The sequence below is a fragment of the Trichechus manatus genome, unplaced genomic scaffold (assembly GCF_000243295.1).
Source record: "Trichechus manatus latirostris isolate Lorelei unplaced genomic scaffold, TriManLat1.0 scaffold00104, whole genome shotgun sequence".
Taxonomy (NCBI): Eukaryota; Metazoa; Chordata; class Mammalia; order Sirenia; family Trichechidae; genus Trichechus; species Trichechus manatus.
Window position 1 is genome coordinate 7,778,293 of NW_004444040.1, and position 23,672 is coordinate 7,801,964.

The 23,672-nt window shown below is 38.0% G+C and overlaps 1 protein-coding gene across 1 annotated transcript in view; it reads left to right on the forward strand.

Annotated features, from left to right (window-relative positions):
- Positions 1-23,672, forward strand: part of PLCB4 (phospholipase C beta 4) — a 423,663-nt gene that overhangs the window by 33,289 nt on the left and 366,702 nt on the right. The gene's annotated exons all lie outside the window — the stretch shown is intronic.

Below are 23,672 nucleotides of genomic sequence, written 5' to 3' on the forward strand. Positions count from 1 at the left end.
GTTTCATGGACCAAACTCCTAGTGTAACAGTGGCTTTTGTTTTCACTGTAATATGGGCAGGCATCTGCTGGCTCTCTTGTTCTGGAAGGTATATTTGGGGACTTTGATTCTGATTACAGCAGTATGTTCAGGAAAGTGCCTGCATATACCGGAAAGACATGATTGCTGTGGTGGGTCAGTAGGGCTATTACCTCAAACCTGAGCGTCCCCTTAGATTTTAGGGTGTCCTAAGATCAGAGTGGTCAAACCTGACCTTGTGCCATCCTTCTTCAGCGTTTCCCTACAACCTACTCTCAGATCATGAGATTCTGGCTGGAAACATTTCTTCCCCATTTTATAGTCACAGATTTGTGATGCTGATGAGGTCTTTCCTCATTCTTCTGTCAGCTTCACAAAAGTGACTTTTCACCTCCAGCTTTCAATCACTTGTCCAGCTCGAGGCCACCTCCAGGCTGGGAATGGCTCATTTCTGCCCTTTGGCAGAGCTCCCAAAGTAGTTACCCATGTTACTTATAAAACATCACTCACTTTATGCACATTATGACATGCACTGGGTTATTCGAAATCTGGGGTGGAGAGCAAACACACATTTTAATCTCTGAATTGGAAATAGAGGAGTTGAAGCTAAGACAAAACATTTGGCCTCTTTAAGATAAATTGAAGCACCAGTGTAAACTCAGCGTGTTGTTGTAGTGAGGTGCCATCGAATCGATTCCAGCTCATCGCAACCCCATGGACAACAGAACGAAATGTTGCCTGGTCCTGTGCCATCCTTACAATCATTGCTGTAATTGAGCTCATTGTTGCAGCCACTGTGTCAATCCATCTCATTGAGTGTCTTCCTCTTTTTCACTGACCCTCTACTTTACTCAGCATATGGTCATAAATACAAGAGTGTACTTGTAAATGGAGACACCAAATGGAGAGATTATAGCTAATTTGCTTTAAAATTGGACTTCAAAAATCTACTGTGTGCAGATAACTTACAGTGAAATAGAATTGCAAAATCATAAGTAAATGCTCGCTTTTTTATTGCTGAAATTATTTCTTCATATTTTGGCTTCAAAGATGACACAGAAAAGCGTGAGTTAAGCACAGGCAGAGAGTAAGGATAATTTTTGCTGAGATGATGTTAGGAAGAGAGTTGATGAGCATAATATGTGTTGAGTCATAAAAATATACTTTTAGGAAATCCAAATTATTCGACCTTGATCTTTGAAGCTAAAATGATAATTGGGCTTAACTTCAGTATAAATAATGTATAATATACTTCTGCTATCAGATATACCTTGAAAAATTTTGATCTCCAAGTACTAGGAAAGTTGTGTTTTCTCATTTCTTTCATACCAAACCCAAATCCCGCTTATGAACAAAGACATTATCTGCAAGATAGCTGAACACCTAAGGGCACAGTCTTTACAAGAGGGCACCTAACCTGTTTGGGTCACATGGCCCATGAGGCTGTGAAGTTTTGTAAGAGGTCTTGGAATCCGTGGTAGTATCAAGGATTGCTCATGTACTGAGTAAATCACGTCTTCCATATATACGTGTATGAGTATTTAAAAATCTATGTACTGCTGCTGTTATTAGATAGACAGGAATATAAAGTATTACTGTATTGTTGTCGTTAGCTGCCATTGAGTTGGCCCACGACTCATGGCGACCCCATGCACAATGGCGTGAAGTGCTACCCAGTTCTGTGCCATCCCCATCATTGTTTGCAGATCAGACCCTTGTGATCCTTAGGGTTTTCATTGGCTTCTTTTCAGAAGTAGATCACCAAGCTTTTCTTCCTAGTCTGTCTTAGTCTGGAAGTTCCACTGAAGTCTGTTCAGCATCATAACAACACGCACGCCTCCACTGACAGGCTGTGCATGAGGTGCACTGGCCAGGAATGGAACATGCATCTCCTGCTTGGAGGACAAAAATTCTACCAGTGAACCACAAACACCTTCACTGTTACTGAATTAAGAGGAGCTTTTTACTATAATGTATTTTCTTAATCAGTAAGAATTAAAGCACAACTACTGTTAAACAATGAATAGTTTTGACATTAAAAATGGGTCCTCACAATCAGAGAGATTGTGAACTGTTGGCTTAGAATGTAGGGAAGGGATCTGAATTAGGTTAGGATTGCCCGTGATCGAACCAAGGCAGGGCCAGAATGTTTTTAAATAGTTATAGGAAAGAAATACCTACATGTTTGTTTTATTAGTTATTGGATTGTGTTACTGGGGAAATTTGGAAACTTTCTTCTAAAAGATTTTAAACAATTCACTTCCTTATAGACTAGATTGGTTATCTGCTGCCAGAAAGGCTAGACTTGAACTAACATGATAGGCAGTAGCCACATGTTTGAGCTATTTAAATTTAAATAAAGAAAACTGAAAATTGAGTTCATTAGTTATACTAGGCACAATTCAAGTGTTCAATAGCCACACATAGGTAGAGGATACATATTGGTGAGAACAGATATAGAACATTCCCATCATCACAGAAAGCTCTTTTAGACAGTTGCTGGAGACAACTGTCATCCCCCAGAATACTCCATACCACTTCTAGTAGCTTTGCACCCGGGGTCCTGGCATTGAATGGAGAAGACACAACCTGTTCAGGCATGTAGAGTCTTGGGAGGTTTTATGGATATGATTTCCTAGTGGATGTGTGGAAAAGAAACTTATTTTCCCCGTCATCTTCTTTCAGTTCCTTCGCCCTCATGACAGCCCATACCCCTTGACAAGCAGCAGGGGCCCGTGTGCCAGTTTGAGCTGTTAGCATTTTGTCATGTGTGTAGTAGACATTTGTTACTTTTGGGCTGCCTAACATTCGAATCCTTTACTGACTTTGAGGGAATCCATCACTGTATGAGGCTGAGTGGGCGAGAGTACCCTATTCCTCTTAACTTCCAAAATAGAAATGCTTACTTTTGTGTTTTTCCTGACTTCTGTCAGTTAGAGAGAGCACAGGACTTAAGATCTGCCAAAGCTGGGACCACGACTCCTGCTGAGTGACTCAGAGGAGCAGGAGAAGCTTTAGAATTCTGCCCGTCACTGGGGAGGCAGCTGCATTGGTGGCAGTGTCCAGAGATGGCAGTGGGGACAGTGGTCAGCAGCTTGGGCAGTAGGGTGTAACAGAGCTGACTACTTGAGAACAAAAGAGAAATACTAAGGAAAATAGCTTTGTTTCCCATTCGTATGTCAGGAGCCCAGATTAGCTTCCCCTATTCCAATGGACTTTTCCCTCTACATGGAATAATAACAGGATGATTAAAGAGAGAGAGACAACAGACATTAGTGATTTCTTAAATTAGTTGTAACACAGATTAAGATATCCTCATATTCTTTTATGGAAACGAATATTCTTTAACGAAAGAATACAAATATCTGAATTACAAATGTCCCACTTCGGTTTAGTAATGGAACAAGTCTTTTTTTCTAGAGAGTGGTGTTTACACTTCTTATATTCAGAATTTAATCGAAACCATTGCTGTGAATAATCACTGTATTCCTGATTCCTACCAGCTAGGTTGACATGCCTGCTTTATTTGTTTTTTAGAACAAATAGACTGTGGCATATTGTTTTAGGCTATGTTCTGAGTCCTTAAGCATATGGTCTGTTCTTTCTGTTTTCTGTTTTCCCACTTTGGTGCACACAGCAGCTGCTGTGATCATCTGTGTCATCTGTACTGTGCATGTCATCCTCTGTGGAATGCTGCGCACATCACCCTTTGAGGGATTCCTCCATCACAAACATGATTTTGATGTCAGTAGGCTGCCCATCCTTGAGGTGAAATCTCTTATGGACTGTTTCTTCACATTCCATGATAAGTGTCAGAGGCTGGCCTTGCAATGGGACCATCACCCTCAGGACAGAGATGGCCAGCCGTCCATCATAGCCCATGCTCAGCCTTCTGTAGAAAAGAGGTGTCATTGGGAAGCAGCTGCCCAGCCAGGGAGACTTGTGCAGTAGCCTCAATTACATCTGGGTGACCACATGACTTGTTCTCACCAACAGAATGTCAGCAGATGTGATGTGTGTCGAATCTGGGACCAGGTTCTAAACTGTATCCTCTCTCCTTCCTCTGGTTGGACGTAGATGACTAGGAGACCTCAGGGAATGGTGGGGAGACAGGATTGAGAGAACAGGGGTCTTGAATCATTTTATGGAGGAGGGCTTTCATTTATCAGGAAACCTACGTGTTCCTAAATAGAAAATCTTTGATGGTCATGTTTGCAGTCTCTTCCCAGTAACAACACTATGCTGTGGAAGATAGAGTATAAATTATGTGGGTGAGAGCAAAAAATAAACTTCTGTTGTGTTCAGCCTTTATATAATTTTGGATCTTTTTGTTACAGAAGCTAATATTACCCTCATACACCCTTATTCAGCCACATACATCTCATTGTTTTTTCTTGTCAGTTCTTAGGTATGACATTTATTTGTTTTTGCTACCCATTATTTGGAACCTTCTTCCCATGTTTAATAGTAGCATGATTTATACGTAATTGTGATGAGACTATTCAAGAAGCTATATAGCACATATTTCCCCGTATTGTGTCATATTGCTTATAGATAGACCTAAAAATTGGAGGAGAACCTTAATGCTTCACTGGAAAAACAACCTGCCAGTTTTGTAAAATGTAGACTCAGCATTTTTGGTGAGTTTTTAACCCCTTGGATCACCATGAAGATTGTGGTTCATGAGTATCAAAGTGTAGTGACTAATTTTTGCTTTATAAACACATAGAAAATCTCTCATAGTTTTATTAGAAAACATTTTCCAGGCTTAAGGGTTTCACATAGGTTGTAAAGGCAAACAGTAAAGGTGGAAAGTGAGAAAGGATTATATTAAATAGTCTTAGATTAAAACAGAGGGAGAAGATATTTGATGCTTATTCAAAAGTCTCAAATGTAGTGGTTCAAGAGAGTATTCATTTTGTTCTTGACATGATGTGTAAATGATTGCTTGGCAGAGATGAGGTATTAGGGATTTAATGCATCTGATTTTTAGTTTACTGTGTATTAACTAATAAAATTTTCCTCTTGAAAATGTAGAAGTAGAAACTGTATTTGTGTACTTATTAATGGACGTTTTATGCATGCTAATATATATGAAATGTTTTGAGTCTTTGGGGGGAAAAGTACTTAATAAACACAATTAACTAGTTATATTACCAATTTATTTTTGTTGACTCCAGAGCATTTTATAAGCTCTTGAGTAGCAGTCTGAGCAAAAAATAAGACATTTTTTGGTATTAGCTCTGTGTAACCTGCCATATTCTCTCCAGTTTAAAGGTGATTTTGCTGAGCAAGATTATTATGAACAAAGTAAAAGGTTTGCCCAAAGGGGCCACATGGCTGTCATTTCCATCCAGATTATGAAAGTGATCATGATATTTACGTCTAGGACTTGCTCTTGTGGGAACCATATGTATCCAACCCTATTGCTGTCACTCATCATGAAGTCTACTCTTTCACCGTACTTCTTACCACACTGGCATATACTCTATGCTGTAGTATAAAGTATGTCTCAAACTTTTTGTCTCAGGGCTGCTTTTTGCTCTTAAAAATTATTCAGGGTCCTAAACAGCTTTGTTTGTGTGGGTTATATCATCAATATTTGCCATATTAGAGAGTAAAACAGGGATGTTAAATATGTATTAATTTATTTAAAAATAACAAGAATAAACCTATTATATGTTAATATAAGTAACATTTTAACGTAAAATTATTATATTTTCCAAAACAAAATAAATTTGGTGAGAAGAGTGGTACTGTTTTATATTTCTGCAAATCTCTTTAACATCTGGCTTAATAGAAGATCTCTGGAGTCTCTGACTTCCGAATTTAGTCTCTTACAATATCAAACATGAGGAAACCTCTTATGAGAAAATGAGAGTCAAAAAGGCAAATAATGCCTTAGTATCATTATGGAAATAGTTTTGTCCTCCTGGACTCTCCAAAATGATGGTGGACACTACACTTTGAGAATTGCTGCTGTACAGTAAATGCTTAAAGGTTGTCTTTAGAATATCTCCAGTTAAACCCCTCCCTTCCCATCCAATGAGTATGTTTGCAGTAACAAATCAAAGGTGAGAGAAAATTGTATGATTTATTATTCTTAAAACATTCTCTTTTGTTTTCATCTACAGAGAGCTACATCACCTAATTAACTAAAATGGAAGCATTTAAAATATCGGTATCTGTATCTGTCTGTATTTCCTTAAATGAGAGGCATATCTAGGTGTTGGTAATTAGGATTATGATCTTTTACATTTGTGATGAGATGGTGGGCTGTGGGCAGTTCCCAAACATTAATAAATATATTTATCAGACACAATGATTTCAGTATAACAAACCAGTGTCATATACCAAACCTGTTGCCATTGAGTTGGTTCTGACTCATAACGACCCTATAGGACAGACTAGAACTGCCCCATAGAGTTTCCAAGGAGCAGCTGGTGGATTTGAACTGCCGACCTTTTGGTTAGCAGCTGAGCTCTTAACCACTCCACCACCGGGGCTCCCAGTGGCATATAGCTATATGTAATTATTTTTTGTTTATATATCTGCAGTGGGCTGGAATTCAGTTTATCTAGCCTTGTCTGCATTGGACTTGGCTCCAAACCACGGGCTGCTCTGTGTGTCTTTCTCCTGAGACTTACACTGGGCATGGTTTTCTGCAATAAAAAACCAAGTAGAAAATTGCAAGGACTCTTAAGGCCTATGCTCGAAGTTAATGCACCATCATTTTAGCTGACATGCCATTGGCCAAAGCGAGTCACATGGCCAATTTTAACATCAATGTGACAGGAAAAGTATACTCTTCCAGTGGATGGTACAGGTGTGGGTAGCGAGAGGGAGTAACTGTTTACTTTAAAGTATTCTAATTTATCCCAATGTACAACTCCAAAGTACTAGTAAATAATTATTTCTACCTAATTAATTCTTGTTCAGGGCAATAACTAAGAGGTTACATTTTAATTTTAATTTTAGGATGAACTCTTCCTATTGATTGTACCTTCAGAATATCACTGGCATCTAACCTTCATTCTCACAGCCACTTTTTATTGTTTCTTAACCTCATTGATCTGAACTATTGTGCGACCTTCTTAATTGGGCTCTGCCCTAGTTACTATTGCTGTGTAACAAACTACCCCAAACTAAGTGGCTTAAAACAACAGCAATCACAAATCCACAGCGAGAGGAGGGTTTAGCTGAGAAGGCTTGTCTCTGCTTTTTATGGCATCAGCTGGAGGAGCTTGACTGGGTGCTAGAGGGTCTACTTCCAAAATGATTCACTCACATGCCTAGCGAGTTGGGCTAATGGCTGGGATCTCAGTCATGGCTGAGGACCAGGGACCTCAGTTTCTCTCCAAGTGGACCTTTCCATGGATTTCTCAGGTGGCTGAGTTCCAAGAGTGAGCGTCCCAAGAGATAAGACCAGGAAGTTGCCAGTTTCTTAAGGTCTGATCTGGAAACTGACCCAGTGTCATTTCTACTGGGTTGTATCAGTTAAATCCCAGGCTTAAAGGGGGAGGACATAGACTCCACCTCTCAGTGGGAGGAGTGTCAGAGAATTTTGGGGCCATATTTCAAAACCATCGTGCTCTCTCTGCCACAGTTCTTCTGACCCAAAAATAACCCCATGTGTGTATGTTGTCTCCAGATTTATCTTCCTGAAGCATTGCTTTGTATGTCTAATCGCTCCCCTTTTTCTACCAAACAAGAAGCAAATTAATCTCGCATTCGGAACAATCTATTTATCAGTTTACCCTAATGCCCTGGTTAACATACACAGTGTTTCAGCCAAACCTTATCTGGGTGTTTTCTCCTTTTGCCTTTGGTCTTGTGATTTTTGTCTTCCTGGAGTATTATCCCTCTATTCTCTTCAAACTCTAACGTAGTTCTGTGCTTAAAATAAATGCTCATGAGACCTTCATTAAGCTCTCCATCTTTCTGTAATCTACCCTTTTCTAGTCTCTCATAGAACACTTTGCACCCCTTTTAAAGACCTCCCAGTTTCTATCTTACAATAACATGTATGTAGGTATGTATTTTATACACTCTAATACATTTTATATTTTTTAATATATTTTTGATCTTTAATTGCACCGATATCTTGAGATATATAACAAGTGCTTGGTTTTGTTTAATTGAATGAATGAGGGTGTGAATGGAATTACCAGAGCATGTTTGCACTCATCTGAAAACCTATTAGAAGCACTATGAGAGTTAAGTAAGGTTACTGGTTGGCTACAAAAGAAATAAGTAAGAATTGAATGATGAGTTAAGTAGCAACATGAATGTTACAAAATATTATTGAAAAGAGATTCCATTTATAATATAACAGTACCAGAGTTGGGAGTAATTTACCTACAAATGTGTAGGAATTAAGTGAAGAAAGCTATAAAACTCAATGGTGGGACATAAAATAAGTTTCAAACAAATATAGACAAAACAGTGTCATTGAAAAGCCAGATTTAGTACAATAATGCAAAACTATTAGTATTACTCAGTAAAACTATAAACTCAGTACAACCTCTGTCAAAATTGAGGAACTTGACAAAATGATTCTGAAGTTCATCTGGAAGAATGAACCAATGAAAGTCTCCAAGAATTATAAGAGATAATTGTGAGCAGCCCTTGCCATCTCAAATATTAAAGAGTACTCTAAGTCGATGGTGATTGAAATACTGGTGTTGGTACAAGGATATATCAATGAGTAAAATATAGAGAATCTATTTTTAGATAAGTCTATATGGTAGGATCACTATGAGTTGGAATTGACTCAATGGCAATGAGTTTGGTTTTGGTTTTATATGGTAATGTAGCATATAAGGTTGGCATTTCATATTGGTAGGAAAAAGATGGATTATTCAATAAAAGGTATTAGGACACTTAGTCATTTGGAAAAATAAAACTGGATCCCTACACACTGCTTATGTAAAACTAATTCCAGGGGATCAAACTTACAAATGTAACAAGGTAAGCTGTAGATGTACTAGCGAAATACATAGATAGATATTTTTGCAATCCTGTGCTGGGGAAGGCATTTCTAACTGGAAACCATGTAGGAAAGGATTAAAAAATTCAATTACATACAACATTTAAAATATTTATTTATTTTGGTGTAGTGGAAAACCGTCTAAACTTGTTTGAAAGACAAACAATATACTGGAAAAATATTTGCAAAATACAAGATCGTCAAAGGGCTGATATCCCTAATGTAGTAAGAGCTCTTATAAATCAGTACATCTTAATAGAATTGTGGGAAAAAACTATAAACAAATAATTCATAAAATAATGACTGTGGGTCCAGAAAATATACAAAGTTATGCAAACCTACTGGCAATCAAAAGTGACCATTAAACCAACAGTGTATATTATTTCTCAGCAACTGAAATGACAAATAATGACAAGACAGAAACAAACAAAAAATCCCTAATATTGATGATAGTTTTGGAAAAAAGTACTGTAATTTTTCTCAAATTTTGGTGAAGAACCAATCTTTCCCAATCTCTTTTTGATGGAATGTTTGTAAAATGCAGTAAAAATAAATATCAAAAAGAAAAAATGTACAAAATAAAACCTCAAAAAAATTTTTTTTAATGTTAATTATACATAAAATTACTCTGTCAAATTGCCATGAAGTTTCTAATGTTTACTCTCAATTTCTGGACCTGTCGTGTTGTGGGCCAGTAATGAGTAGATCACAGACCGGTACCATTCTGCAGATCATACTTTGAGTAGTGCTGCTTTAATGTGCTATTGGTGGGGGCATAAATTGCTTCAGAATTATTGAAGAGAAGACTGGTAGTATGTATAAGATCTTAAGTGTACAAACTCTTCCATTTCTAGGAATTTATTGTAAGGCTATAATCAGTGGTAGAATTCTCGGCTTCCACGAGAGAGACCTATGTTCAATTCTCGGCCAATCACCACATGCTCAGCCTCCGAAAATCAGCCAGTGAAAACCCTATGCATTACAGTGGTACGATCCACACCTTGTCATAGGGATGGTGCAGGACTGGGCAGCATTTGATCGTTCTGTTGTGCATGGGGTCAACATGACTCAAGGGCCAAGTAGATAGCAGCTAACAACAACATAATCAGGTGTGTGAGAATATTTCTTCTGGTGCTTTCTGTGACAGAGAAAAAAATGGAATCATACCCAAATATCCTTCAGTAGGATAATGGTTAAGTAGTTATGATAGGGTCAGACCTTGGAATAATATAGTTATTTCAAGTAGTAAAGCAAATACATATTAAAATTTATTATTATAGGAAAAAATTCAAGTATATACAAAAGCAGAAAGAATCATAAAGAATTCCCATACAACTATCACTCAGCTTCAGTTATTACCTACTCATGGCCAATCTTGTTACATCTATACCCCTCTACCCACCTGTCCCTTCCCCTTTGCATTAACGGGGGAAAATGATCCTGACCTTTTTATAAATGAAAAAGAACAGGTTATAGAGGAGCATTTATTTACTTATTAAGCTATTATTTATTGCACTCCTACCCCAGATATGGTGCTATCTTAGGAGCTGGGGCTTCAGAAGTGAATTAAAAATATAAAAACTCTGCTTGAGGTTTACATTCTAGTGGGAAGACAGAACAATAGGCAGACGAACTATGTAGTTACTGATACTTACTACAGAGAAAAATCAAGCAATGAAGGGAAATAGGGAGCGTGGGGTGGGGTTAGGGTGTTGTAATTTTAGAAAGGATGGATAGGGAAGGTCTCCCTAAAAATGTGATCTTTGAGTCAAGACCCAAAGGAGCTAAGGCAGTGTCCTTTGTCTGTTTGTCTGCTTTAGGAATACAGCCCCAGGCTGGGGACGGGGAATGGCAAATGCAAACAGCCTGAGGCAGAAGTGAACCTAGTGTGACTGAGGAGATGTAGGAAACCATATAGTGGTTAAGAGTTTGGCTGCTAACCAAAAGGTCAGCAGTTCAAATCCACCTGCCGCTCCTTGGAAACCCTATGGGGCAGTTCTGCTCGGTCCTATAGAGTTGCTGTGAGTGGGAATTGACTCGAGGACAACAGGTTTGGGTTTTTTTTTTTTTTGGTTTTTGGTCTGCCACCCACCGCTACCTGTCTGCCCTGATCTCCCAGTCATCTCCCCAATGCTCACTCCAGCCACACGAAACCAAAACCAGACCTGTTGCTGTCGAGTCGATTCCAACTCATAGTGACCCTACCGGACAGAGTAGAACTGCCCCGTAGGGTTTCCAAGGAACAGCTGGTGGATTTGAAATACTGACCTATAAGACCACACAGAGGGTCTTATAGGCCACTGTGAATACTTCAGCACCTACTTAGAAATGGAGAGCCATGGAGGGATTTGACTATGAGAGTGTTACGATGTTACTTTTATTTTAAGAGATTCACAGTGGCTGCTACATTCAGGATAAACCCTATAGTACAGAGTAGAACTGCCCCCAGAGAGTTTCCAAGGAGTGCCTGGTGGATTCAAACTGCTGACCTTTTGGTCAGCAGCCATAGCTCTTAACCACTGTGCCGTCAGGGTTTCTAGGGTGTTGGAGGGTGGTTGGATATAAGAGTCTGGAATTCAGGGAGAGATCTGGGCTGAAGACCTATAAATTTGGGAGTTGTGAGTCTGGGTGAGGTCATTAAAGAAGTGAATGCAAGCAAGGAAGAGAGGGGGTCTGAGAACTGAGCCTGAGGGCACTTACATTTGAAGTACAGGGAGATTAGGAGGAATCAATATTAGACAACAAGGATAAGAAAGAGCTAATGAAGTAAGAAGAAAACCAAGGGCGTTGTAGTGTCTTGGAAACGAACTGACTAGTTTTTCCAGGAGCAAGCAGTAATGAGAGGGGTGTCAAGAAAGATGAGAATTGAGACTTGACCACACAGTGTACTGGGTTGAAAGTCTGACCAACACATCGGCTTGAATTCCTTATTGATGTGTGAATTGTGAAGTGTAGAGAGGATGATGATGATAATACTAATTATTGTTATTTTAAGAATTCAAAAGGAACAGAGTCTTCTTATTTCTTTGTCAGGAGTGTCAAGTATATACCCTACTATTAAAATTGGATATAGCAGCCAAAAAAAGAATGAAAGAAAAATAAACTCAATTTACTGAAAGACGATTTTTCCAAGTCTTGTCAGATAGTTTAATTTAATTATAAAGCTGGTTGATGCAGATGCAGCTGCCCAAACTTGGATTACACATTGGCAGTGAACATCTGAGACAGAGAGAAAGAGAGAGAGGGAGAGAGAAAAAAGAAATGGAAAACCCTGGAGATTTGGAACAGGCTTGATGAAGCAGTTGATCCCGGGAGATGTATGGGAAATAGAGAATTAGGTAAAGTTGTTGAGTCCCAGAAATGTAAGATGTAAAAAAAAAAAAAAAAAAAAAAAAAAAGCTGGTTTTAACAATAGCTTTAGCCTGAATAGACTTGAACATTTACGCATTTTTCACAGATGGATGACTTCTTCATGCTTAAACCGATATACTGTGGTCCCCTTGAAGGCAGAGATGTGAATTTATGTCTCTGGGGCCTAAAACAATAAATGTTTGTAAAATTGTGGTACTAAGAGTGACAGTAGTCATGCCAGAGTTGGTTCTCTAGGCAGCTGATTTGATAAAAAGCTATCACACTTTTGGTCCTTTCTATAACCTGTTGACATCGAGTCGATTCTGACTCATAGTGACCCTTTAGGACAGAGTAGAATTGCCCCGTAGGGTTTCCAAGGAGTGGCTGGGGGATTTGAACTGCTGACCTTTTGGTTAGCAGCTGAGCTCTTAACCACTGTCCCACTAAGACTCTTGTCCTTTCTATAGAAAATATTAATTAAAACAAATTAAAATTTTAAAATACACTTTTAGTGTTATTCCTAATTAGGCAGGAAAACATCACCATTTTCATAGGTAGGGAATTCATGGGGAGTTTTAACATACAAGTTTGGGAAATAAAATGACTGCTTCTTGATTTAATACACATTTTGAAACTTTCTTCCCCCAACACACACACAATGCACATATTCTAGTGCTTATCAAATTATGAAAGCTGAGCTTAGATAAAATAACAGGGGAATTTTTTTTCCTGGCATCAGCCAGGAGTTATTTGGAAAACAGGCAGAACAAGTTAAAGGGCAAGCCCAGTACAGTGAAGGGAAAGATTCATGTGCCAGGCCCAGATGGACGAGGTTCATTCTCATATAAATATTATCTCTTCGTTCTTGCCAGAGCTGAGATGCAGTCATTGTCTTAATTAACTCAGGGAGTTTTCAATATGGCTTCAAAACCTTTGTCTTCTGGGAGCTGTCATGTGGCCCTGTGTTGCCCCTAACTAGCAGTGTGACCATGAATGGGCTACTTAACCAGTTTAGGCCTTGGTAATGGTGCCCACTCAATGGCAGCTGACAACAAACAGCAATGGGAGTGACGGCATGGAGGGGTACGTTCAACTCTTTCTTCCAGGTTTTATGTTCTGTGCATCCGTTATTTAAGTTTATGGACAAGTTTCAGCAAAGGTTAGCTATTTCTCTAATACTTTAATAAATGGACATTTTACTCAACCATACTTAACTATTTCTTACAGTGTGTTAATTTGTATAACATTTTGGAACCTAGCATAGGAAATGAATGCATTGTCAAGGTTAACATCATATAGTCTTTGAACCATACTCTATGGACTTGTAGCATTTTTTAAAAAATACATAATCAAAATTACAATTAAAGATATGCAAAAATATTTTGATGGAAAAGAGTATACAGATTAGCATTTATTTTGGTGAAACTTGAATCTTTAAAACATAGGAATTAAAAATCTTTCAATTGATACATGCATCATTGTCTCAGAGACGTAGAAATGTCTCTCAAGGTGTTATTCCTCCTCTATTTATACTGTCTTTTGTGGGGAGAAATAAAGACACTCAACAGTGTTTATATTATTTCTACACATTTTAAATTTCTCTCAGAGGCTACCGTATAATGGTTGGCATCTGAGAGAAGGAACAGGAAATTAGAGAGGCTAAGGTTCTCCTTCATCTTTTGCCAGGACTGGGTTCCTTGTTTCATTTATTTTCATGGGACACCAGAAATCTGAGAATGGTATTTAAGCTGACTACATTTCTTTATAGCTGGTCTACACATGGAAAATAGATTGCTGGTTCTTTCTACTTTTCTCCAGCTTGGTATATTGGGATTTAGGTACCCATATGTATTTTTTACCAGTTGCTAATAGACGAATGAGTGGTTTAAAATAAGGAAATCAAACAGTATGGCACTTTCATTATCCTGAGAGAAAACTGTTTTTTTTTTTCCCGAATAATAGAAGTAATACAATTGTTGTGGAAAATTTGGAAAATTAATATAATTTGAAATTCCACAACCTGTAGATCACCACTGTTGATATTTTAATGTTGTCCTTTCTGGCCTTCCATCAGTCTTTTGCTCTGTCTGTATTCGTTAAGCTCTATCTGTATTCACTAAGGAGCCCTGGTGGCACAGTGGTTAAGAGCTACAACTGCTAACCAAAAGGTCGGCAGTTTGAATCCACCCGCCTCTCCTTGGAAACCATATGGGGCAGTTCTACTCTGTCCTGTAGGGTCGCTATGAGTCGGAGTTGACTCAATGGCAATGGGTTTTTGTTTTTATATTTATTAAGCAATCAGTCAATTTATGTTTAAAAAACTGCTTCCAAAGGGAGCTAGTAAGAATGTTAATAAGTGTTCTGGAAAAAAAATAAAATACTTCCCATGGTCACATACTTGGTAAGTGCCAGACTAAACAGTGTTAAACTTAGCTTTGTCAGAAGCCTACTTCAGGGCCTGCCCATGCCGGTGTGATTCTCCACCTTGGGGCAGGTATGTGGAGTGCAGCCCCCCGGGGTCTTGAACACAGAACCGCTTTGGCAGTGCACCTGCTAGCACCGTAGAGAGGTATCTTGCAGATGGCAATATGGATTTCATTTTGTTTTTGTTTGCTTTATAAAATTGAGATCTCATGTTTTTGTAACCTGCTTTTTACACTTACTATATTATGAACGTTTTCCACTATATTAAGTATTAAAAAAAAAGTTTTCCCTCATTATTTTTGAAAATGTCCCATTTATAAAGATGGGTGCACTAGGCCTAACCCAGGTTACCCATCATTCCAGTCCTTGGTGATAATCTTGAAAGGTTGTGAGGTATACAATGTTTATACCCAGTAGTTTCTGCCTTCCACCTACCTATTCTGACAAACCTTTATTTTGGACAATTGCGGTTGAAGCTTGTGGATTCACAGTTCCCAAAGCCACTGCTAACTTGTTTGCTTTGGAAAGGCTTGACAAAAATAGGCTTCTTTTAATGGAAAGGCTAATTTTCTTTTGTTGGTAGGCAGTTCATTTAAGAATAGGGTATTTTATTTATTGTGTTGTAAAAATAGCATTTCTTTGAGAAGAATGATCTGTTCCAAACAACTCTCATGGAAACTTAGGGATTTTCTTCCATACAGAAGCAATTACTTTGATCTAGAATGATATATTGCCTTCTGAAAGTATTTTTCTATTGTGAAGTATAAATGTGTATTTAATGTTTCTTAAACTCCAATAATGGAAAGTATTACTAGCACCTTTATTTCACGTTTGATTATCAAGGCATGTATCTCTATAATTAAAGGCAGACACATATTTGCCTCAAATTTAGACCAAATTAAAAATTGGTCTTTATTTTAGATATCCCCTTCATCCATTCTTTATTTCCTTGAAATAAAGGAAAATAACCTTGAATCACTGCATTTAACCACACTTGTGACCAGTTTTTATTGTCTAGGTAGCAGTGTTAAGAATCTGAGAAGAAAGCCTTTTTAAGTGTGTTTGTCTTTATGGGCAAGGATTTATGTAAGCTTTGGAGCACTGTGAAAATGAATGCCCTTCCCTTTATTGTTTGCCTCAGCCTAAGTGATAACTGCCAGTTTCTCCAGCATAGACCATGCACCTTTCAAATATTATAAACCATATCATAAAGTCCTTTCCTCTACACACAGCATATCCAGGCCAGGCCTGGAGCACATTCATAGCCAACTGTTCCTGTATGCAAATCATCCACAAGTGCTTTGCTTTTAAAGACTGAAGTTGAAAAGCGTAATATGTACTTTTGGCCTGGGGATTCCTTATAGATAGCACGAAAATTTCCCCAAGGAAAACTTAATTTGCATGCAAAAGCTCTCACTATAATTATAACAATTTCCTCCACTCCTTTTTTTTTTTTATTCAGCTTCTCAGTATGCTAAGTATAACGTTTTTCCCTTCCCACAAAGGCAAGACTTGCTGAAGGAATTGACTGCTGAAAAGCCTCATGCCAGCTCCCCAAAGCAGTGAAAATGAGACATTTTAAGATTTGAGGGGGGCCCATGTGATCTGAGCATCATTTATATGGGCTTGTAAGGTGACATCCAATGGCTTATACTTAGAAGAAAAATTAATGGACTCATTAAAAAGGGGAAATTTTTGGGAATCAGGTTTTCCTTTTTCTGGCGACTATGCTGTCATAGTTTAAATTGTAATGAAAATTAAAATGACTGAAATGTTTCACGTCTGAATCCTCTGCTGCTTTAGTTCATGGGCACCTCTCAGAATGCTTTCTCAGATAGCAGCATAAAACACTGGCAGCCCCCCAACAGAACATTCTTTGAAGTCCGTACTGGCAATTGGGAGAAGGAGCTCCATGTTCTGATTGTGCAAAGGGCAGGCAGGATGTGTAGTCTGCATTCTAAGGTTGCTAGTTGTCTTCTGTGTAAAGAGTATCATTTTATTATTGTTTTCAGATTTGTTATAGCTGGGAGCATCCAAATAAACAGCTTTACCGTGATCAAGAAATACAGGGAACTAGGCTGTTGGGTAAAATCATATATTTCTAGAGATCTTTTAATTACCTTGTGGATTATTAGTTTCCTAATAACCGAAATTGCTAAAATACTGAATTTTATTTGTTTTCCGATAACTCAAATTGCTAGACTGTTAAATATTCTAATATATCAAATTGCTAAAATAATATCAAACAATTTAATTTCCATTTGATTCTGAGTTAGTTTTCATTGTCCCTGGGTCATTATCAATATTGTATTAATGTGGAATCCTAGTCATTCTGGTGTCCTTATGAAGGCTTATATACCTCGCATGTGTTGCACGCAGTGGAGTGCATGCAGAGAAGGGAGGACCAGGATGAAGTTTACAACGTGATGGTTGCTCAAGGTGTGCTGTTTAACCTGGAGGGACTTAACTGCTGTTGGAGGCCACAGATTTCTATCAAGATAATTTGGGATTAACGTTGTGGCTGTTGGTTGCCGTTGAGTCAGCTCCGACTCATGGTGACGCCATGTACAACCGAACAAAGCTTTTTTGCCGGATCCTGCACCATCTGCTTCAGCGTTGTAATGCTTGAGTCCATTGTTGGGGCCACTTTGTATTTTGGGTGCCTGAGCCCTGGTAGTGTGGTGATTTAAGAGCTCAGCTGCTAACCAAAAGGTTGGCAGTTCGAATCCACCAGCCACTCCTTGGAAACCCTGTGGAGCAGTTCTACTCTGTCTTATAGGATTGCTATGAGTCAGAATTGACTTAGTGGCGACGAGGTTTTTTTTTTAATGGGTCTTACCTAAAAGACTCATCTTCCAGCACTATATCGGACAATATTCTGTTGTGATCCATAAGGTTTTATTGACTGGTTTTCAGAAGTAGCTTGCCACACCTTCTTTTTAATGTGTCTTAGTCTGTAAACTCTGCTGAAACCCGTCCACCACGGGTGACCCTGCTGGTATTCTGGCATTATAGTAACATAAACGCCACCACAGTACAACAAACTGACAGACGGGTGGTGGGGGATTGGGGATTGATGTAGGACTGTACTTAATAAGGCATTCAGATGGGTGGTTCAGATGCTAGGATCCGAAAAGAGAAAGGAAGATAGCTATAGTGTTGAGTTCTGAGCTAGGCAGAGACTGATCTGTGTAGCTTTTTACTTATTATTATTAATTTTTATGTGGTGAAATATATAATAAAACATTTGGCCATTTCAACCATTTTTACATGTACAATTCAGTGACATTAATTACATTCACCACGTTTTGCGACAATCACCACTATCCATTTCCAGTTTTTTCATCACCCAAAACAGAAACTCTGTACCCCTCAAACAATACCCCCCGTTTCTCCCTCTCACTCACTCCTGGTAACCACTAATAAACTTTTGTCTCTATGCATTTTCCTATTCTGGATATTTCTTATCAGTGGAATCCTATGGTATTTGTCCTTTTGCGTGCCGTGTAGCAGGCATTTGAAGGAGAAGTAGAAAAGGAAACAGCACAAGTTGAGGGTGAGAGGTGAGTGTGAACATTGGGTATGTTAGGGAGGGTAGTGATAGTTTGAGCTTGCATAAGAGTAAGTGTTAAATAAATACCAACGCTGAAGCATATTCCAAACTCCCAGCCTTCCTTTTCCCCCTTCTGCTGTCCAGCGAGGAAATGAATAACTCAAATGTGCGATTACTAGGGAGAAAAATTATCAAACTCTGTGCATTGGGGGAGCAGCAGCTGAGAGCAGGGGCCAGTTGTTGGGATTTTCATAGCCCTGGATGGTAAAGCCTTATCTCGGGCTGGCCTGTGTTCTCTGTCACCTGGAATCCTCCCAGGCTTGTTTTAACTGCTGTTTTCACCCCTTGCCCCATTAAAGGCAGCTTTCTGGAACCATCTTGTGGCACTCAGGGAGAATTAACGTAGCTTCCTCAGATGCCTGAGTAATGACATTTCTTCCTGTCCAACCTCACTGCTGTAAAAGGACACGCTTCCTTTTCATGGCTCTAACCAGCCTCTCATTTAAGTGCCTCTGCACAGTTCCGTTGCCTGGAGAAGGTGAACTGGGACACCTGCCTTTGGTTGCTGATGTTCTGCCATGAAGCCACTGGGATGACTGTGAACTTCACAGAATAGCTTGCCACAGTATGCCCTCCCTTCCTGTCACGCTTGCTGAGGTATTAGTTCTGCAAATCCTTTGTGGATCTTATTATGTGTGAACAAAGGTTAAGGACTTTCTAATCTTTGTTTTTCCCCCCATCTAGTTACTTCCTTAAAGAGCCCTGGAGGCACAGTGGTTAAAGTGATTGACTGCAAACCTAAAGGTCGGAGGTTTGAAACCACCAGCAACTCTGAAGGAGAAAGATGTGACAGTCAGCTTCTGTAGGGATTTATGTAATCCTTATTCTAAGGACTAGTTTCTATGCTGAGAACAGTGAGTCTTTAGTGAGTCTTAATTTTATATATCCTCAAATAATAGTAAATTGAAATCAGGACAGTGCGATTGTTCTCAAAGAAATTGAAATAGAATACGAAGGGCAAGTTTTTTAGAAATTTTTTTCAATTTCAGTAAATAAGCTATTTCTAGGTATAATACATATATAATTCTCCCCAAATTACATTTTATTTAATAATAAAAATGTGCCTGCCTTATAGTGCTCTATGGGTAATAGAAGATTTAAAAAACTACTTCTAGTGTATGGTAATGAAAAAGCAAACTTAGTGTAATTAATGTGGATTTATTCAGTTAATGTGAATTATTGAGGGGCCTGATTGTCCTTAATCTTAGCGAGTATTTGTAGGCAACATGTTGCTATTTAATATTAATAAAGTTTGTTCTAAACTACTTATTTTAAGTATAATTTTAGTATAATTTTAAATCTTTTCCAGATTTTCAGATTTAAAATGTGCTTTCTTTACCAAATATTAAGTACTACTTTTAAAGTACTTTTTAAAGTAACAGGAGTTTGGAAAAATAGAAGAAAATCAATCATAATCTCAGTATCTAACATAATAATATCATTTTTGTACATTTCCAGTCCTCCACATAGATCACACATATTTCTAGTAAAAAATGTGAATATAGGTACAATTTTGTATCATTCTTCACTTATAGCTATAAAGTTAGTATTTCAGATGTTGTACTCGAGTTGTGTATATGTGCATTTGTGTATGGCTTCAAAACTTTTATGAAAGAGAATTTAAAATTATAAATATATTAGCACTTGATTCCCCTTACTTTACTCCGTTTCTCTTACTCCCCAGAAGGTAACTCCTGTCTTCAGGGTGCAGTTTTTCTTTTCCATTCATACTTTTATACTCTTGCCTCACGTATTTGTCCATTATACATGTTTGTATGTGAGTGTGTATAAGATATATATGTGTATCTATACACATACACACATACATATACGTGTATATATAACACACACGGCATTGTCTTATATTCTAAAAATTTACATATCTGGAACTGTTCTGGCTCTCAGTTCTATTCCATTAGTTTTGTTTCATCAATCCTTGAGTCAATATCAAAGGGCTAAGAAGAGAGTGAGCCAAGTGAGGCACTGGGCACAGAATTTATGGAGGCATTAGGCCTCTCATTGACTTCACCCTAGTCTCAGCGCTGACTAACTATATGGTCATTTTTGGCATGTAGTAGGTTAAAATCTTGACTATTCTTGATCCTTTTCCTCTTTCAAATAAAATCTAAAATAGCCTGTCAAGTTCTATGAAAAATCCCATGGAAATTTTGACTTGAATTACATGGAATGTATAGGTTACATGGAAGTGGGGGTGGGGGTGGAGAATGGACATCTTCAAGATATTGAGTCTACCCATCTGTGGATAGATATGCTGTCTTGAATTATTGATTTAGGTCTTCTGTAATGTGTTTCAGAGCCCTAGTGGCACAGTGGTTAAGAGCTCGGCTGCTAACCAAAAGTTGAGCAGTTCGAACCCACCAGCTGCTCCTTGGAAATCCTATGGGGTAGTTCTCCTGTGTCCTATAGGGTCACTATGAGTCAGAATGGACTTGATGGCAGGGGATTTGTTTGTTTGTTTTTTCTAATGTCTGTCAAGACATTTGTTTCTTTTTTCTGTAACATCTTGCACAGTTTCATTCAGCTTATTTCTACAGACCTTAGAGTTTTTGTTGTTGTGAATGTGAATTTTTTAAAACTACTTTTTCTAATTGGTTGTAACTAATGTATAATGAAAATGTTGATGTTTAAGTTCCTGTCTTTTTCTGCAACCTTGCTGAACTCTTCCATTAGTTCTAATAGCTTGTCTGTAGATTGTTTTGAATATCCTATGTAGACAATTCTATTATCTGCAGCTACATGGTTTTTATACTTATAATTTTAATGGCTGTGTAATATTTCATCCATCATTTAATTTGCTGTTAAACACATGAGGAAGTTCCTGACATCTTCATTTTTAAATATAATTTCAGTGCACGTCTTTGTACATATTATCTTTTCCATCTTTCCAATTCTATTAGAATACATTTTTGAATTTTATCTCAAAGGATGTAGACATATTTTTAAGCTCAGGATACATGTTGCCAAATTGCTTTGCAGAAAAGTGTTGAATCCTTTCGTATTGCCAGCAGCAGTATAAGAGAGTACTGGCTGAACCAAACTGTTCTGAATTACAGAACTCTTCCCTGGAATACTATGGGAGTCTCCTGACCAATTTCCTGTGTCCATTTAATCCATCCTCCACACAGCAGCTAGAGTGATCTCCACAAATTTAAATCAGGACATTTGATTCTCCTGAAAATCCTCTAGTGACTTCCATTTAGATGTAGAATGTAGCGTGAACTTTTCACCAGGCTAAAAGGCCCTGTGTATTCTGGCCCTTTTTTGCCTTCTGACCTCCTTTCCTGTTGTTCTCACTGTGCCCCAGATACACTATAGCTTTTTTGCTATTGGTCAAACTTGCCTATCTCATTCTCACCTCAGGGCCTTTGCACTTACAGTTCCCTCTGCCTAGAACAAGCCCCAAGTCTTTGTGTGACTGACATCTCCTTATTAATGTTCCTACTCAGATGTCACCTTCCCTATCTAAAGTATCCCTCTCAGTCAATCTCTTTCTTCTTACCCTGCCTTATTTTCTTCACATATTTTTTTGTATTTGAAATTGTATAGTACTGCTTAATATTTCTTTGTGTCCCAGTAGTTTCTTTCACTAGAATGTAAAGTCCTTGAAATTAGGGCTTTTTTTTTTTCTTTTTTGGTCTTGGTTATCACCATATACCAAAATTTCTAGTAGCACATTTAAAAAGCAAAAAGAAAAAGCAGAAATTGATAATAATAATGTATTTTAACTCAGTATATCCAAAATATTCTCATTTCTACAGGTAATCAGTACAAAATTATTAATGAGACATTTTACTTTTTTTTTTTAAATTAAGTTTTCAAAATCTGGTGTGTAATTTATGCTTCCAGCACCTCTCAGTTTGGACTAATCACATTTAAAATGCTCAGTAGCCACACGTGGCTAGTGCCTACCATATGGGATACTACAGATCTAGAGCAATGCTTGACACAGACAGTAGGAAATCAATAAATATTTGCTTGGTGGATGAACAAGGGATAGTACAGATCTAGAGCAATGCTTGACACACACAGTAGGAAATCAATAAATATTTGCTGGGTGGATGAACAAGTGAATGAATTGATTTAACTTTAACATGTATAAATAATGCAAACCTGAATAAAATTAAGTTTCCATAAAGGGTGACTTATTGTCGGAGAAAAACAAGGAGTTAGCGCTTATCCTTTACTGAAACACAGTTGTGGTGTTTGAATGGTTTCAGTTCAGTGTCACCGTTACTAAGGACTGCGTTTACTAAGCACCATTTGAAGCACTGAGAATATATATAAAAAAAAAAATACAACTAAGTCCTCATGATGTCTGGATTCTGATGAGTTGGTAAAAACTGGATGCCTAAATCTATTGTAGATCCTATGTGTTATTCAAACAGCTGTGTATATCATGGATTCATTTCCCCCAGTCTGAGGTTTAAAGTCTGGAATCACCCTGCTCTGCCCAAGGACACCCTTTTTAAAGAAGCAGAGTCTGAGAGGTTCGGGGGAGCAACGTGAAGGTTCAGGGTGTGTTCCAGGCCCTCTCCCTCCTTCTCTGATTCACCTTAAGAAATATTTTGTGTAACCTGATTTGCTCTGTAAGCTTTCACCTAAATCACCATAAAAAAAGAAGTATTGTGTTTGATAAATATGTAAATCAAAACAGAACAAAACAAATTTAGAATCAGAGTTGAGATGCAGTGGTGGACCGTTTGTTCAGTTTTTATTGACCACATTCGTGTGTAATTAGCATATGCTAAGGGGAGCAAATATTTGCCCTACCACTATTTTACTTTGTATTTCTCTGGGTTAGATCCTTAACTCACCTGAACTTCCTACCCTCCAAGCATGCTTCTTAAACGTTTCAGCTGTATTCTAGGTGCATTGAGATTCTAAATGTATATCCAATATGGTCTTTCCTTCGTTTTCAACTTATAATTGGCCAGTTCCCATAGGAAAAAATCATTATTGGTGCTATAAAAGCACTTCTTGTCTGTCACATTTGGGAAATGAAAGTTTCATAAAGGTCAAAAAAAGTGTGCCTCCAATTATGATGATGACTTGTACATCACAAATAGTTTAATAGCTTGGAACCCATCTTGGTCTCCCTTCAGTGTAAAAAGGGAAAGAAAAAAAAAACTAGTCACTCAATAGCAATTTTACCATATAGTTTTAAGGGGGATGAAAAGCATCCCATTTAAATGCTTTGATCAACATCTATATGCATTCTCTGTGATTCAGAACTATTATGTAAGCCCATAAGTTTAT